This window comes from Falco punctatus, assembly GCF_963210335.1.
Source record: "Falco punctatus genome assembly, chromosome: 2".
Taxonomy (NCBI): Eukaryota; Metazoa; Chordata; class Aves; order Falconiformes; family Falconidae; genus Falco; species Falco punctatus.
Window position 1 is genome coordinate 86,678,454 of NC_137581.1, and position 18,549 is coordinate 86,697,002.

Consider the following 18,549-nt stretch of genomic DNA (forward strand, 5'->3'; position numbering starts at 1 on the left):
TAACAGAACTCTTTAGAGACTTGCTGTAAAAATCTTGCAGCATTCAATTTGCTCTAAGCATGCACTCAACTCTACAGCAGGCTCTGTAGGTCATTCGTCTTGAGCACAGCTTAGAAACCAGGACTGCAGCTGGCCGCTCCTCATGCTGCATGGACAAAACTGCACACTCTGCCTGCCTTAAGTGAACATGCACGGGGCAGCATACCAGCAGGGGATTTCTGCACCACATCCAGATCTCAAGGGTTTGGTGTGAGTAGTTGCATTCAAAGGCTGCTAATAAGGCAGTGACAGATAACCCATTTTATAAGGAGACGTAACTGGACAGATTTGTACTCTTTCTTGTCCCCATATATATGGTACTCAGCGCTGCGGCTGTAGCCACTTTACCATGCTACTTATCACGAGGAGTTTGGCACATCCAAGAAAATCCATCACCACTTCGGCTCCTTCAGACACCCAGAAGAAGAAGGGGGACTCCACATTCCTGGTTTGTCAAATTTCTTTCATGTCCAGTAAATTGTAAACCACTGATACATTGTGGGGCGTGTCTCCCGTTGAAGACAGAAACTCCAGTGATTACTTTGCCCAGACCTTAGCTCGCCACAGGTTTCATTGAAGTTAACTAGCAGACTGAAGCTGGAAGCAGATTGAATCCAAAATTCATTCCTGAGGGACTGCTGAATATTTCCATCTTTTGTCTTTTCTCCTCACACTCCTGCTACTCTTTTGCTGCTCTCAGCTTGATTTCCTTTTTCCTTGTGTTTGTTTAATGATGGCTGCCATTTCCTCCTCACCACAACAAGCAAGCTTACCACTTTCTTTAATGTTCTTATTTGAATTATCTCTGTGTAAATTCACCAGGATGATAGAAGTGTTATTTTGCTATCTACTCCAACTGTGAGTCTTGCCGATTTAAACACAAATACTCTAAAATGAGGTTCAGATGATGATTCTTTGTTCTATTGTCTCTACAGAATTCACTGTTCCAAATGTGTTACTTTGGAAAGAAAAAGATTTTAATATCCTGTGCTTGAGGCACTCTTGGAAAAAGCCAGTACCCCATGCGCATAAGAGGAAGAACAAAAATATGTCTGTTAGATGTATGAAGACATTCTCTATGCATTCTCCTTTGAAAAACTGTCCTAATCTCACCCACCCCACTTCATCTCCCTATGGCTCATTTTAATCTGACTCTTCTGAAGTTTCCTTGACCTTTCCTTACCACCCTCTCTTGACTTTTCCATTTCATGTCTTTATATATGGTACACAAACAGTTTTCTTTGTACCTCTGGCAGCTTTTTTTATAGCCACCCTGTGGTTCTGAAGAGCATTAATCTCTGGGCAAAATGGCTTTTAACTGGATTATTCAAAACCAGAAAAAACAACAAACCAATTTATATGATGTTCCAAACCAAGCTTTTTAAACAAGAAGGAGAAGGAAAATGTTTGTCAGGGCTGAAGGTAAGCACTTCAGGTAATGAAAGCTGATTGACAGTGACTGTTGTCTTTTAAAAGGAACAATTGGACTGAGGTATTGGGAACAACTATTGTATGAGCTAATAGTAATAAGGAAGAGAAAAGTTTAACTTACTGATGCACTAACAAAAGTAAATGCTAATTGCCTTTTAAAATGAGGAGGTTTTACTACTGAGCAAAACAAAGTTTACAGATGACTTGTCAAACTGTGACACACACAGATCTATGTACATTGTTTTGTCAATGCTGTATCTAGAGTTGGCTTCAAGCATACAGAAAAAAGGCAGTAGAGTGGGTCAGCACTATAGGAGCATGGAAAAAAAAAAAGAGTTACAAAGTGGCCGTGCCCCACTGACTACTCTGCCTTGGTAAGGTCCTGCAAAGACAAGCTGACTTCTGTGACTGTGGAAAAGTTTGGGGGTTGAAGGACAGCAAGTGTGGCTGTGAAGAAGTAAAATTCCTCTTGGATATCAGTAGTTCATTCCATCTCTCCTGCCCTATTTCTGGTTGCAGCAGGAGCAGCAAACCTGGTTCTCCTGGACCCATTCAAATCTGATGCTTCCACAAAGGAATAAGTTTTTTTCTGAGATCACCCTCATAGCTCTGCCCCTTCCTCTGGCTTCTTCTGTGCCAATGGCAAAGCAAACCTGTCTTGTCTCCACTGCCTGCAGAAGCAGACCACCAATCCAACTTGACTCTGGATTTATATCTTTGCAACTGCTGTGAATGCATTGCACTCTATATAGAAATAGATCATCAAAACTACCAAGTCAAAGGCTGTCTAAATGACACAATGGAAATTATTGGTAATTTTTTGCATGAATGGTTCTTATGTTAAAGTCCAGAGCTTTCTGTAGAATGGTGTTTGGTTCCTTCTCATCTCAGCCACCACCGCAATAATGTGAACACAACTCTCAAGCACTGAGATACTATAATGCAGATAGCTATAGAAAACCCTGTGAGGAAATTAATAATGCTTTATTTTCATAGCAAGGATTTAATAACGTAGAGTAAACAAGACACAGGGCCATTGTTAAACAGCAAAGATAAATGTATTAATATCTACAAATGCACACACAGCACACATAAATAAATACATAAATACATCTATAAAATAGTTGGTTCAGTTAAAGCCTCATCTATAGCTGTAAGAGAAGCTGGATTCCTGTGGGAAAAAAGAAATAGTGTGCAACATGTAAATAAAGATAACCATATCTACAACATCCACAACTATCAGCAGCAAATTAAAATCATACATGGCACCCAATTCTTACCCAATCACTAACAATGATCTTTTGGATTTTTCAGTTTCCTGAGTTGAAGTTGTTGTTTTTAATAAAGAAACAAGAAAGAAAAATAATCATCTGGCTAGTGCAGTCTAGGCCCTCTGAGCTGACAGAATTTTGGATAGAAGAGTTATCCCTTCCTCGGCAGACCAGCACTCAGGGGCAAGGTGTTTTGCAGTGGGTTTCACAGTTATCAGCTGATACCAGAGAAAACTAAAGCTGGAGTCCTGTTTTCTGTTCCAAACTCTGGGCATGTGTTCTGCTGGGTATGTGTTCCTCTGCTTGTTTTTCTCTAATATCATCGCCTCTCCTCTGCCTTCTTCAAAATTTTCCTCCCCCAGTCCTGTCTCCTGACATGCCGCAGCCTCCTCTTCCAAGCAGTGCTCACCTTCCCCCTGCTGCCATGGGCTCCCCACAGCCCCACATCCTGTGGTCCAGCCCTGGAATGCTTCCTCCTTCCTGCATGAGACCATTCTGCATTTGAGTTTGCCACAGTCCTTGTCAGGCAAGAGAAGGTTTAGGGCAAGAAAGTACAGGTTTTTAAATCACTCTCACAAAGTTTGAGAGAAAGACAAGAAGGTAAGTTTTCCACCTTTAATTTCATTACCGGAGTTTCCTCCAGTATACCTGGGAACAGTCCCTGCAGGAAAGACGTCCTCAGATCCTCACAGCCCGTTGCTGCTAGCTGCTTCTCTTCCTGCACTCACTGCCTCCTCATCTGTGTGGGCTGAGAGGGGACGAAGTTATTCCCAGCTGAACAACCTGAGTAATTCTTCATATTTTCAAAAGCTTATATTAGTTCAGATGTCAGTATATGTTCAGAAGGCTCATACAAATCACAAAGCCACCCCTGATATTGCCAAATATGAAATCACAGCTTAGCCACAGAATTGCAAATAAAATATTTCTGTGTTTTTTAACATGTGCTAAATAATATATTTGCCCTATATGGGAACAGATCAAGTTTAGAAAGAATATTACAAACACCTGAAAAAGGGCCTTGTTATAGGAAAAACAAGATGAGTCAAACAGTAGAGGTTTCCACCTCTTTTATGTTTGTTAATTAAATTACAATATATATTGATTATATTTACCTGCATATCCTTTAACATTTTCTTTGGATTTGGAAGACATATTTCTAAGCACAGCTTTAAAGTTACTGGGGCTCTCCCACGGAAAGAAAAGGATAGCTTTGTAGGTAAAGAACTAGAAAGGAGCCCAGGAAATTAAGTTTTTGCAACTCCCACAAATATAAACCTAAGGATGTCCTCTAATCTTTGCAATCTTTATTTGCCAAAATACAAACATTCTAATATTTACAGGCTATGCTATTCTTCTAAAATAAAGGTCCCCACTGATAAAGGAAAGAAAAGATAAGTCATTGCAAACTGAGCTTACTAGCCATAGTTAGATGTTCGGCACCTTGTTCCTTTAGGCTCCTTTTGAACTTAGACATCTAACTTGCAAGCTTTTAGCAGGAGTAGTAATTTTTTGTATTTTTTTTATTTGTTTATTTGGTTTTATTCTCTGCTACTTTTGCATTCACAGTAGTAGAGAAATGCTAAGCTAAGCTTAGACTGACCACTATTGCAAAATAAACAATAGACAACTTGTACGTGCAAATGGACAGTTTGATGTATGCTTATATAAAATCTGCCTAAAAATGAGAATGTATATTTTCTCACAAAAATATGTATATCTTCATAATGCTGTCACAATTTTAGACATTCTGCTTGCAGTTATGTCCTCAGTATCTTAGGTCTTTCATTCTTCCATGTTTCAAAATATCATGCTTTCCTGTCTTAAATTACAGTATGAAAGCCAGCTGTACAGCATACCAATTAAGAGGTTAATTTTGCAAAATTATTATGATCAAATTACAATCTGACAAGACTGTAGGATTTAAACTACCGGATTTCTGTGTTTATCTACCTGTCCTTCTGGTGCTGCACTAGGTAATATCTGAGTTCCAAGAAAAGCAAGACATTTCTATAGTCTATTCAATTATACAATGTCCAATACTGTGATATTGTCCTTTATAGTTGTATCTCTGTATTAACTGCAAATTACTTTCTTTGCTGTGCCTTTAATAAGCCCAGTGCCAATAATGACACATACTGTTTGACAGGCTGAGGCTGAGAAATATGCGGAGCATGATTAATTAGCCAAGTGAAAGAAACTATCCAGCTGACAAAAGTAATCATTGGCCCAAATGACCTTTGATGTGTCAGTGCTTTTGACCAGAGGGTTTGGTAACTGCGTGAGGGGGAATGCTAAAATAATCTACAACTAAAGCACATATTAACATTCTGAAGATAGGCGATTTTCATTGCAGAAACTGTGTGTTTTAAGAGAAGCCAGTTCAGTTGTTATAAAGCCTGGTGGATTTAGTATCATGGTAAAAGAAAGAAAACCCACTACTTTAGTTTTTAATAATATCTTCTCCATTTCTATAGTAAAAAAGAACCACCTAGACTTCTTAGTAGAGTCCAATATAACCTCAGGCTCTGACACAATGTTAAGCCTGTTCCCAATGTTATGGCAAATCCCATCATGTGACAGTCAACTATGAGAGTGATAGTTTTTTAATAATGATAAACCAGTTTTCACTGAACTGAAATATCATGTACTTCTAGAAACAAGAAAATTGAAATACAGGAGCTTTGAAAACTTATATAGTGAAGACAGTGATCATTAGCCTCTATGGCTAATGATAGAAAAAAAAATATTTCTGGAGGGTGTTTCGATATACCTGTCTTTGCCATATATTTGAGAGTGGACTCAACAGAAGTCTGGCAGTGCTTCTTTTCCTCTCCACTGTTATGGAGAGATTAGACACTTCACCAGTCTAGCTACCTGACTTTGTAGGAGTTAAGTTTGGTGAGATGAATCCACCCACAAGTACATTGGTGCAATGATATGTAATGTATACATGTGTATATACACATATTATGTATAATTAATGTATTGAATTAGTATGGCACAAGACTATACAGTGGGGTCGTGACTCGGATCTCTTGTCACCACAATACAAAGGAACAGAACAAAAGTACATAACATGTAGAGGGGTTAAAGTTTTGCCAGAACATCTTAAAGGGCTTAACAGGAATAGTGCTGGGAAACTGCTGGAGAATCTCAGTGGGTGCTATTACCACCACAGGCATCTCAAATCACTGATGGTTGCTTCTCACTGGAGTTCAATTTTAGTTTGGGACTGTGCTTTTGACTTGAATATTGTGATCATCCCCACTCAGTGTGCTTTTGTTCATGTTGCGGTTGTCTCATCACATGAACTAGGTTCCACTGGGGTGAAATTAAACAGGCAGATGTGCTCCAGAAGTGCATCTAATGTGCTCCAGCCATTACAGGGTATTTATTCCACAGGGCTGGAGTAGAGCTAGCCATCCAACTGTTTTTGCTCTTTTGTTCACTAGATCTGCTCTTGTAGGGCTGAGCAAGCTGATAATGTAAGCATGGTCGCTACATACTATAGATCATACCTGTTCAGTCATGCCCATCCACAAAGTTTTACTCAGCACTGCATGTGTCATTCAAGCTCAAGCTTGTTTTATTGAAGGAAGCATGGTGAGTAGGGAGGTTATCATTCCAGTGACCAAAAAAGAGACAGATATACAGCTGAACCAGTCACTTGGATGAAAAACTCTGTTTGCATGCAGAAGCATACCTGATTATTTCAATTTAATCCTGACATGCATTCAGTACACGGCTATCACCTCCTCTCAAGTATTGGTCATGTATTTCTCAATGTATTTACTCAGTAATTTGCTTAGCATGCAGTCCTACTAATATCATGTGTTCGGTCGTGCGCATGCCATGTCACTCTAAATGACACACTTGTCATTTCCTCGTCTGCCCAGCCCCTTTGACCACTACTCTTTCTGTGTCTTAAAAAAGACATTACAGGTATCCTTACGGTGTTGGTACAGACCGAAGAGTCTGCTGTGGTCAGTGCCTTCCCTTCTCTGTCACTCAGCTGTAAGTAGTTAACTGCATACATGGCTTAAATACTTTTCCATCTAATGTGTATGTCTCATCTCCTTTTTGCCAGTTCTCTGTTAAATTACAGTTGTGAAAGTAAAGTGCCCTGGATTGCTGTCAGTCTGTATAGCTCACCAACTGTATTAAATGAGTGTCTTGGCTTTTATGCTGCTACTGGCCTTTGCCTTCCAGCCTTTGTGGTTGTAATGGAGCGACATCCTAATCTGTAGGCATTGAAAGCTGAGAAAATGCTAACGTTTGTTGACAAGTGAGATAAAAGGTGCATCTAGCTTAGATTTGGACTGTGAGATACAGGTGGTCACTGTTAGTGCTTCAGCACCTGCTCCTGTAAAAAATTGGTCCAGGAATGCATGAACCTAAGTGTATATATAATGACATATACGAAGTTCAACAGCGTTAAGCTCATATTGCTTAGGAATGGCTGACTCAAAACTTCAGCTCAGCCTCATCCTTCCCTGTCACATCTTAGAAACCTTTTCTCTAAAATAAAACATTAGTTCAAGCATCTAAATCAAGCCTTACTGAGGCAAATGGCAGACTTTGAAAAAAGAGAGTCAGGCTGTATTTTTGCTTTAAAGACTGCAAGCATCAACTTTAGTGTTCACATAATGTACTGAGGGACTGTATCACTGCAGTGCCTCCATTTGAGAGTCCACTGCCACAATTAGATACCCTGTGTCATCTCTGTTTTATGTTCCCCAAGGGTATGGATACAGCCTCCAGACCAGCAGGCCCTGAAGATATGCAATGCTGGAAATGGTGCCCATTAGCATGCAGCAAAGAGCAACAACTGTTTTACTTGCTTTTCTGTAGAAGTCACAACTCTTTAAGACTGCTAATGTAAATGTTGTATTAGAAATTTGCTAATAAACACAATATATATTGTTGCTAAGATCCCGAGTAGACCTGCAAGTACAAAAATCAGATGGCATGACTTGCGAAATTCTGTCTTATTTCAATATCATTAACTGACATTTTGTTTAAGAAGGATTTTTAAATAGGAAATTAGAGAAATTAAAAATGCAGCGCACCAGCTATTGCTGTCCAACACAGACATATCCGATTGTTTGGAAGCTGACGTTTTTGATGACTGACACCTCACCAGGAATGATATCGTTACTTCCTTGGTATTTAGGTCAAGGCAAAGCATTTAAGTTTGTATGGACGTGGTCTTCTTAAAACTATGACATTCTCATCAATACTTTTAAAACTTGAGGTATATCTGACAGATCAGCACTGTTAAGCTAACAAAGCTATTTATGGAGCTAACGTGGAGCTACCTTATGAAGAGGTCCCAGAAGACTGGAGGTTAGCCAGTCTGACACCCATCTACAAGAAATTCCAGAAGGAGGATTTGGGGAACTACAGGCTTGTCAGCCTGACCTCATTGCTGGGGAAGGTTATGGAGCAGATCAACCTGAGTGCCATCATGTGGCATGTGCAGGACAACCGGGGGATTAGATTCAGCCAGCAGGAGTTTAAGACAGACAGGTCCTGCTTGACAAACATGATGTCCATTTATGACAAGATGACCCACTAGTGGATGAGGAAAAGGCTGTGGATGTTGTCTACCTGGACTTTAGTAAAGCCTTTGACACCGTCTCTCATGGTATTCTCCTGGAGGAACTGGCTGCTTACGGCTTGCACATGTGTACTCTGTGCTGGGTAAAAAGATGGCTGTGTGGCCGAGCCCAAAGGGTGGTAATAAATGGAGTTACATCTGGCTGGTGGACAGTCACAAATGGTGGTGTTCCCCAGGGCTCAGTATTGGGGCCGGTCCTGTTTAATATCTTTATCGACAATCTGGACAAGGGGATTGAGTGCACCCTCAGTAAGTTTGCAGATAACACCAAGTTATGGTTCAGTGTGGCTCTGTTTGAGGGTAGGAAGGCTTTACAGAGGGATCTGGACAAACTGGACCAATGATCTGAGGACAATTGTAGGAGGTTCAACAAGGCTTAGGGCTAGGTCCCGCACTTGGGTCACAACAACTCAATCCAACACTACAGGCTTGAGGACTATCGCTGGAAAGGTGCCTGGAGGAAAAGGACCTGGCAGTGTTGGTTGACAGGCAGCTGAACATGAGCCAGCAGTGTGCCCAGGTGGCCAAGAAGGCCAACAGCATCCTGGCTTGTATCAGAAATAGTGTGGCCAGCAGGACTAGGGAAGTGATCGTGCCCCTGTACTCGGGACTGGTGAGACTACACCTTGAATAATGTGATCACTTTTGGTGCCCTCACTTCAAGAAGGACACTGAGGTGCTGGAGTGTGTCCAGAGAAGGGCAGTGAAGCTGGTGAAGGGTCTAGAGCAGCAGCTGAGGGAACCAGGACTATTTAGTCTGGGGAAGAGGAGGCTGAGGGGAGACCTTGTAGCTCTCTACAACTACCTGAAAGGAGGTTGTAGTGAGGTGGATGTCAGTCTCTTCTCCCAAGTAAAAAGCAACAGGACAAGAGGAATTGGCCTCAAGTTACATCAGGGGAGGTTTAGACTGGATCTTAAGAAAATTTTCTTCACTGAAAAGGTTGTCAAGCATTGGAACAGGCTGCCCAGGGAGGTGGTGGAATCACCATCCCTGGAAGTATTTAAAAAACATGTAGATGCGGTGCTTAGGGACATGGTTTAGTGATAGACTGTCAGTCCTGGGTTAACAGGTGGACTTGATGTCATCTCAAATGTCTTTTCCAACCTAAATAATTCTATGATTCTATGATTCTGTGAATTTGTTCCTCCAGCTTGTGTTGTCTTGGAACCACAGCCCTTTTATGCTGCCCCGTTTTCCTTGCTCCTTTTTTCATTTTTAGGAATGACCTGAAATTCTTTAAATATTTCAGGTCAGAGAAAGGCCATTATTCCACTTACCTTAATTGTGTCTTTGAATACCTACTGTTCCTTACCTAAAGAAATGGACCCATTCCAACTTACTGCTCAGATTTATTTATTTTAAATTGTGAGAAGGTTCTCCAGAACATTTGATGTTTGCTGGTCAACCAGAACAATACCTTGGACATTCTTACTAATATACACACAAAGTATCTACCTTGTGAAGCCAGCGAAACAGCCAAAGATAATTAGGATATAAAGAATTCCACTATGCCGGTGTTATTCCAGACAGCAATGTCTAATGAATGAGAACACAAAGGCATGCAGCAGCTGTCAGTTGAATGCATGCCACAGTGCAAAGCAGCTCTATAAATGCTTCTGAAAGATTTATAGACTTCTATTTCTATTCTGGTATTCTGTGAGCGTATTTTATTTGGAGGATAATGTAGGGGGAGATGGGATGAGGGTGGAAGAAAATGAGATCCCAAATTAGATCACAGATTAAGATGAGGGGTAGAAGTGCTTATGAATTATCATGGGCTCATAATAGAGCTACTGTATATTCCACACCCCAGAAAAGCACTTAATACATTCTGCTCAGTGCCAGGGTGATTTTGGCTAAAAAAATAATAAAAAAATTAGATGGAATTACAGCTCGCCTTAGCTAAGTACACATTCAGTAATTAATGCAGATTTGGAAGGGTTGTTCAGGGCTTTGTTTTGTTACACTTGTGAAGCTGTTGGGCTGTTGTTCTGGCAGCCTGTGTACTGGGATACACATACATGTCACAGTATGTGCTCTCAAAGATCAGACAGGTGTCTGTGCGTGAAACTGCGTCTGAAGGATGATTAAGGCAGTGACTACGACTGGAGCATATGGCTATGGAAGATATATTTGCTTCTTTTGGATTTTGTTTCTTCTCATTTCTGTCTGGCATTCGCTGTCAAGTTTCCATACTTAGCTTTGTCAGCCTTCATTTCCCTACCAAGGCTCACTGGGAGGAATTCAGCTCTGAAAATCACTCTCTAAAACTTGCTAAATCAGAGCTCAACTAAATCACGTTCATCCATATCTCATCTTTTTCATGGAAATCACTGAAATAATAGGTTAGGAAAGCTTACCAGGAGTTATTTAGTTTATCATTCTGCAGCAGGGCAGGATTTGCTCTCAGTATTAAACCTGTGCATGTTTTATCTAGTCTACTCTGGAGTGTTCCTAATGGTGTTCCTCCAATTACCCCTCTCGGCAAACCTCTCCATTGTCTGATTGTCCTTGCTTTTAGCATTTTTATTCCTTATGTCTAATGTAAATTAATTTTCTTTCTTCAAGTTTCAGTCTATTACTCATTATATTGCTCTTAATCACTTGAAGTAATCCCTCCCCATATTTCACGTTACTTCTCCTGAAGTAGTTAGACACAGTTATCATATCTGCTCTTTGCCATTTTTCTTTCAGCTGTTCAGGTTACATTTCTTTCCTGTTATTTTGTAGATTGTGCCTGCTAAACTATTTATTGTTTTTTGCTACATTCCTTGCCACTTTAATTTATTCCTGTCTTTTTATAGTCAGGAAGTCCACCATACACAACCAAAATAAAACCTGCTAAATAAAGGAAAAGTAAACATGGAGGCTCACTTTGTATCAGCCATTTTAAGAAAGAGTTTTGAAGGTTTATCAAGGTACCATGTCTCTAATTAGTCACTTTTATGAGTACTGAATCACTGTGTTCTGTGCCAGCATAATTAACTTATGTTAATGAATCTAATAAGCAGTCTGAATAAACAACCTTCTTAAAAGTAAATATATCATTTAATACAAAGTTTTTGTTTGGTGTCCTGGCAAAATCATTCAAAAACTAATTTAATCTCTTGAACGTTGCCGGATTTGTAATTATTCTGAACTACACAAATAGTCTTGGAAAGAAGAAAAAATTCTGAATTAAGAAGGCTGTAGATGACATTCAACATGAAGACAGCAAATTCCCAGGTGAGAAAGGTCAGCTGGTGCCAGTAGAGATAACTGCATCTGCAGCGGTGAGGAAGAAGCTCTCGTTTGTGTTGAAAGCATCTTTCATGCTGCTTCATTTTGAGAGGGAGTCATACGTTAAATAAGTCCCTATTAAAAAAAACCCAAAAGTTATAGAAAAGTAAAGCTTTGATATCTCATTATGTATGACCTTACTTTGTCCTTGGGCAGGCAATTTCAGAAAGCTGCTTTATATTTTTAAACTGGTAGTTGTGTTTTGAAACCACACCAGAACTCTAGCCAACAAGGTGTCTGAACATCAGCAGCTTAGACAGGGCCCGTAGCAACGCAGGAAGGCTCCAGAGATCAGGCAATTGTCTCCAATGTTTCTTGAGCAGTTTCATATAATCCAGAGTGAACTTGGGAAGGTTTGATCAGGAAAGCTGCAACAGTTAGGAGCCCTTTAATGTTATTGCTGGACACAACATCAAGACATTCTCTTCACTGAACAGTTTATAACCTAAATATAAGACTAGGGACAATGCTTAGGAGGACATTTGGAGAAACCACTGGCTACATCTACTTTGTGTTCCCAGGTTCTGGAGCATGCTGAGTTAGGTCTCTATGATAGAGAAGGAAAGACAGATTGGGTGCACACCTCTTCCACTTACAATCTTGGTGTCTACTGCCAGAAAGGAGCCTTGGTGTACTTAAAGTATTCTGGTGCTGGAGCAGAACAGAGCTCAGCTATAGCAGGAGATCTGGCTTGTCATCTAGGACAGTTCAGAAATGCCACCATGCCCTTGCAAAGAGCACTTGTTAAATTCTACTTCACTTCATATAAATCACAATGAAGTCTGTAAAAGAGACTTCAGAGATTTCTTTTACTTATATTTCAAGATCAAGAATGATAGGAAAAATTAATCACAGCTTTGCCCCAAACTTGCTTCTAGTGACAGGCTCCAGGATGCTTCATTGCATGGCTTTGATCAGAAGAATGACTGTGTTTTGTATTTTAAAGAAACAAAACCAGCAAGACATCTTAAAGTCAGACTGAATTTTATGAATTTGCATTCTGAAAAAAATAGATTGTGTTTTCATAAAAATCTTTGCAGTGGAAATAGCTTTTGTTTTGGGTATTTTGGGTTTTTGTTTGTTGGGGTTTTTTTGTTCTTTTTGTTTTTTGTTGTTTTTTTTTTTTTTTTTTTAGCTAATACACATGGAGACTCCCACGTTGTCTTTCTTTCACTGGAGTCAAGCCCTAAACAACATAACTTAAATAGGCACCTTTTATAGCACAGTGCAATTACATGGTCAGTCTTGCAGCTCAAAGAATTTGCATACCTTTATTAGAAAATAAATTGTAGCTTTAATCTCAGGACCATTTAATACTGTATTAGTTACACTGCCCAACCCTTGGAAGGTGCCAACTGTATGTGACAATATGTGATTTCTTTATTGGAATCTAAACTATAGTATTTGCAAATGCTATGCATGGCATTATAGCACATGATCCATTTCCTTCCTGCTGAAGCAATTCATTCAGGAGACACATGCCTGTTTGGCTGCTCACTGGAGCAGGCCTGACCTGAAGCATATGCTGTGTGGATGAGGGAAACAGGATGAAAATGTGTGGGTGGGGGACCAGACTGAAATTTTCCCAGATTCAGGTCCTTAGAAAAGCAGGGAAACCATTTCATCTAAATTAATGGCAGCGTACCATGCTGGCAGCTTGCAGTCATTTCAGAAAACACAGTTGAGAGAAATGAAAAATCAACAAATATTATTGTCCATTTGGAAGCAACTATAATTCAGATAGAGCTCAGCAAATGGATTGCTGTCATTTAGGATCTGGAGAGAGCTGCTTATAATGCAGAACTGAGTTATACAGGCTGTTATTCTGCAATAGCTGACGGGTTTCGCACCTGAACAGATCCAGGTTCACTTTCAAGAAAAGATAATTCTATCTATAACCATCAGTCTGACTCTCTTTGCACATATACCATTTTAAAAATAATGTATTTCTTCATGCCCATTGGAAAACCTTCCGATTTGGCTCAGAAATTTAGGTCACAATAATGCCCTGAGAGCATGCCATAGAGCTGATAGTCAAAGTGAGCATTCTGAATTAGTCTGAAAGGGAAAAGCTTAAAAAGACCAACAAGAATTCCAATATTCGGCAAATAGCATAAGTGGAATTTTAACCCAGACTAAAGTCAGGTTTCAGTAGAGCTGGTGAAACGGGAGGTATAACTAGAACAAAATCACTATGTCATCACAGTGTTTTGAAAAAAAAATAATATATACATATACCTCTGTATGTCAGTAAGATAGCATATGTCATGGAAGAGTCTGGAGGAAAAATCCTTACTGGACAGGATCTGAACATGGTTCATGTTTCACCAAGAAATGCTGACAATACTTGGCCTCCCCTCTGTTATAAATAACTCATTTGGATAACTGCTTAGCAAACTTAACTAATGAGGAAGTTTTTAATACAGTTTCTTTGTAGAGTCATTATTGATGTAAATAATTTTATATAAGAGAACAGATATTAATTTCTGGATTAAGAAAAAGAAAGGAATTAGGTCTTGATGGATAATATTCTCAAAACTTCTCTAATTATTCCTGTTAATTCCTTCTGTCATTGTGATCTAGCAACATATTTAACAGTGTTTCATTGTTTAATTTCTATGACATTGACCCATATGTATTTCAAATACATTAAGCATATTGCCATTTTTTTTTATTTGGGAAAGATTTTAAAATTAATGTACTGTTGATTGTGCCACAATTTTTCCAAAATACATCATATTTGGAAATATAACTTCATCCTAATTGGTGTTTGAATATTTGAAAATATGGTGCTGTCTTGTCAGTGCTATCAGTAAAGCCACATTGAAATTGATTTTTTCCAGATTTTTGTGTATATATTTATCTACCTTGTAGCCAACTGCTGTAGTTCTGATAAGTAACCAAATTTGAGTTGAAAATAATTCTCGCTGAAGGCCTTGGGTTGGAAAATGCCTTTTTTATAAATAACAACTGCTTCAATTTAGGTTTTCATTATTTCTGATGGAAAAGAGCTAGTAATATACTGGAACTGTGATAATGCAAATTGAACAGATGGAATTGGATGAAAATGGTATAAAATTCTGTTTAATCATATTTATTACTTGTTTTTTCTTTTACATGGAAAAAGTATAGTTGTTTATTCTTTGAATGAAAACAATGAAGAGGATTTTGCAGGAGATAAAATTTAATCATATTTAATATGGAATAAGGCATTGCGAAGTAACATAGTTGTCATTGAGAACAACTTTGTAGGGAAGTCCTCCACTCTCACTCAAGAATACAGATAGGGTATGAAAGAAGCAGTCTGTATTCTTGCAAAGTTTGTTGATATTTCCACAATAAATGTTAATGTGTTCATCAGTCTCAGAAAGAAATATCTCTTGTTTTCTTTTTCATTTTCTACAAACTTGAAAACAGCCATAAACAAAATCATATTTAGATAGTAAAGTCTTCCAGAATGATTAAGTCATGATTGTGCTCTCATTTGTGCCTTTGTAACAACAAATTTATAAATCCAGATATTCCAGTGCATATTATTCCCAGCTTACATTACAGAAGAAAAATTTAAAAGATCATTTACAGTTTTTCTTTTTCATACCACATTAAGTAGAAGCCTTAATGATCTATTCCCCAGTAACATCTGGAAATCTCAGTTAGATAAAATGCTGTTGTGTTAGGTCCCCTACAAACATACAGTTCAAAAAAGTCCAGCTCCAAAGGAGCTCTCACTCAGAAATGCTTAAGGAAGGAAAAATAATGGTTCACTTTCTGTAGCTACAGACACGAATCACTGAAAGGTGATGTGACTTGCTGAGGGATATACATGCAACCTTTGGCAGAGCTGGGATTTACGCTTTCATCTCGGTGTTCGGTGTTTTAATCAGAAAACCTTCATTTCTCCTGCAGCCTGAAAGTGACCCAGCTTTGCTGCAAAACATTTGTTTTTGAGGAAATAGTATTGTCCAGCTCTTCTGAGCCCTAGTGTTCCATGCAATGTGTCTGCATGAGTTCCCAAAATCTCCCTAGCTGAACTGGACAGAATTGAAATTTAAGGACTGGTTTGCAGAATTCACAATAAACATTATTACAGACTGAGGGGATTCAGTACAACTGTGAGAACATATTTACAGCTGCCATCATAAACATTACTTGTAGGCACTGTCTTGAGATCTCTCAATCATTAAATTAGAAAAAGTGACTGATCTTTAAAAGCATTTCTTTGTTTATACTCACTCATCTAGCTCTTTCCCTGTGTTCTTGGCAAGCTATCACGTTCTTTTGTAATTAATAATTTTGTATTCTAAGGAATATAACAGCTGAGTTTAGTACATGTTATTACAGTATTGCCATTGATTACCAGCCATCGCTATACAATGATGTTTGATATCGTATTGGGGTGAGGGGGCTGAATTTCTCTGTGGTTGACATGCTAACAGCAAAGTTTGAAAAGGCAGATTTTAAAAACAGTGAGCAAAATGATTAACATGAGACTGAAGGGCAAAGTAATAAAACTTTAATACCACTAACTAAGTCTGGAGGCCATGTAAGAACATTGTAGTAGAGGCACAGATGGTGTGCATACCGATGAGCAGGAAAACATAAAAGCGAGAGCAAAACTGTATGGCTAAATGGAGAATTAATAACTTTTACTGGAGATGCATTGTTTTCTAAAGCAAAACCCCACTGTAGACAACAGACAAACTCAGATGGAATGTTAAAGTAAATTCACTACCAAAAAAAAAAAATAAACCAACCAAAAAAACCACCAGGCAATGAAGCTGTGGAAAGAACAAGTTACAAAAGATGGAAAATAATGAAGTGGCAATGGGAGATTTTGAGACACAGAAAGGAGTTATGCAGCCTGTTAGCAATTCTGGGAGCCTGCCTCTGTGACTGCAGAATCTCCACTGATGGTGTTGAATCTCAAGGTGTCTATAGTCACCTTGTTGGCTTTTCTTGGCTGAATGCTGAAGTATTGCAGACATCAGCCCACGACCTCTTTTCTTCTCATGCCTGAAGCTAGTGAGCTTCCTGTCTTCTGCCTTTGACCCTGAACCATGTGTGTTGCTCAAACTAATGACACGCACAGCACTCCCTCTGGAGGGAAATTTCTAAAACACTCCTTTATTTTCAGTCCAGCTGAAGAGTTGATGATCCATCCATGTTATAACAGAAATAAAACATTCTGCTCTCCTATTCTAACAGTGGTGTCTTCTCTATTTTAAGATGCTAGCTCTTGCCATCTACTGAGATTAAGCTAAATACAGCAGATAAAGATGCAAAATTTCTGTAATTGCCTTGGAATAACTGCCACTGAACCTGAATTTCCATTCTAAAGATCATGGATACCTGCAACATTTACCATCAAAAACACTCCCAGGTTATTATGGTGTTTAATAACATATATTTGTATTTAATTAATTTTGTAATTATGTTTATATTTAATAATACCTTGATAATAAATAATATGTTATTTATTCTGAATCCATGCTGCCAGAAAGTCCTGAGAGCCACATTATTATGCAGCACCCTTTTCTACTTGAAAGGCTCAGGTCTGGATGGGAATACACCCCTGGGAGTGTCAGCCAGACATGTGGGAAGCAGAGTAATGGAGAAGGTCAGGCAATAACAGAGGTTGCTGACCAGCATTTCCCTTGTTTCCAACAGATCTTCTGAAGCACCTTAAAAGCCTCTGCTCATTTGTTAAACTCTTAAATGGTTACTGTCTCCAGGGAGTGCCATCAACAGATGCTAATTACAACTTTTGGCATGCTATTACTTAATCTAGCCTATCAAATACACTGCTTCACAGCAATAGAAGAAGATTTTCTGTAGAAACTGAGAAAGTATTCCCACTCCTTCTGTACAACTTTTTAGATGCAGTGTGCCTTGCTTCACAGTCTGTCTTTGACACATCTCATTCTGCTCACCAGCTGCATCCAGATCGTCAAAATCAGTTCCTAAGTTTCCTTCATTTTTAAGTTTACTGCTATTCTGCCAAAATTTAATCAGTTCTTTTATCCTCCTCTTCACTGTTCAGTGCCTACACATGTGGAGTTCTTTTTGCATCTCCCAATTTAGAAGACATTAAACATTAGCAATACCACCCCTTTTGTTCTTAAGCTTGACCCTTGTGTATTTTCTGAGCTTCTCAGCTCTGCATCTGAACTCAGCATGAGGAAGTGCTGTGCACCATGGAAAAAGCAAGGCAAGGTAAAATTAGTTCCATTTCACATTTGTCTAATATTATACTAATAGTAACTGACGCGGGACCTTGTGGGTGCTGCACTGGATGGTTACTTTATAAAGAGCATTCCTGTTTTATTATCTGTTAACTATCTATGGTTGCAAAATAAATTGTCTAAGTATGCATATGTGATAAACAGTACTGCTGAAATGATGCGAAAGCTTTAGAGGTGTCATTGTGGTCTGTGTTAATGGACACGTTTTCTGTAGTATTTTATTTTTATGTGTGGCTTCAAATTTCACAGCACTGTAAAACAGATTAACAATGTCAGAAACATGAGTGAAATATACCTAATGAAGCTATTCTGTGCCAAAACTAAATCGCTGCCCTTAATTCAGTGGCTGTAACTTCTGCCTGCTTTCCATGCTTTAGGCAGGAGAGATGAGACACAGTGCCACGACTTGGCCAGTGACATTTATTGAACTTTCTCCTGTTGTGAAGCCATGTGCTAGTGTCTGAGGTCTGAACGTGCTTTCTGATCCCTGTGTTGAGAAAGTCCAGTTATCTACAGTCCTCTACCTTCCACACATAACGGAGATACAGCTCACCAGACTGTGGCACCAGTACCTCTCTGGATGTTGTGGAGGGCTTTCAGCAAAACCAGGACATGTTACCAGAAGCTTGCTATGAGATATGGTAGACAGAAATATGACTTGGG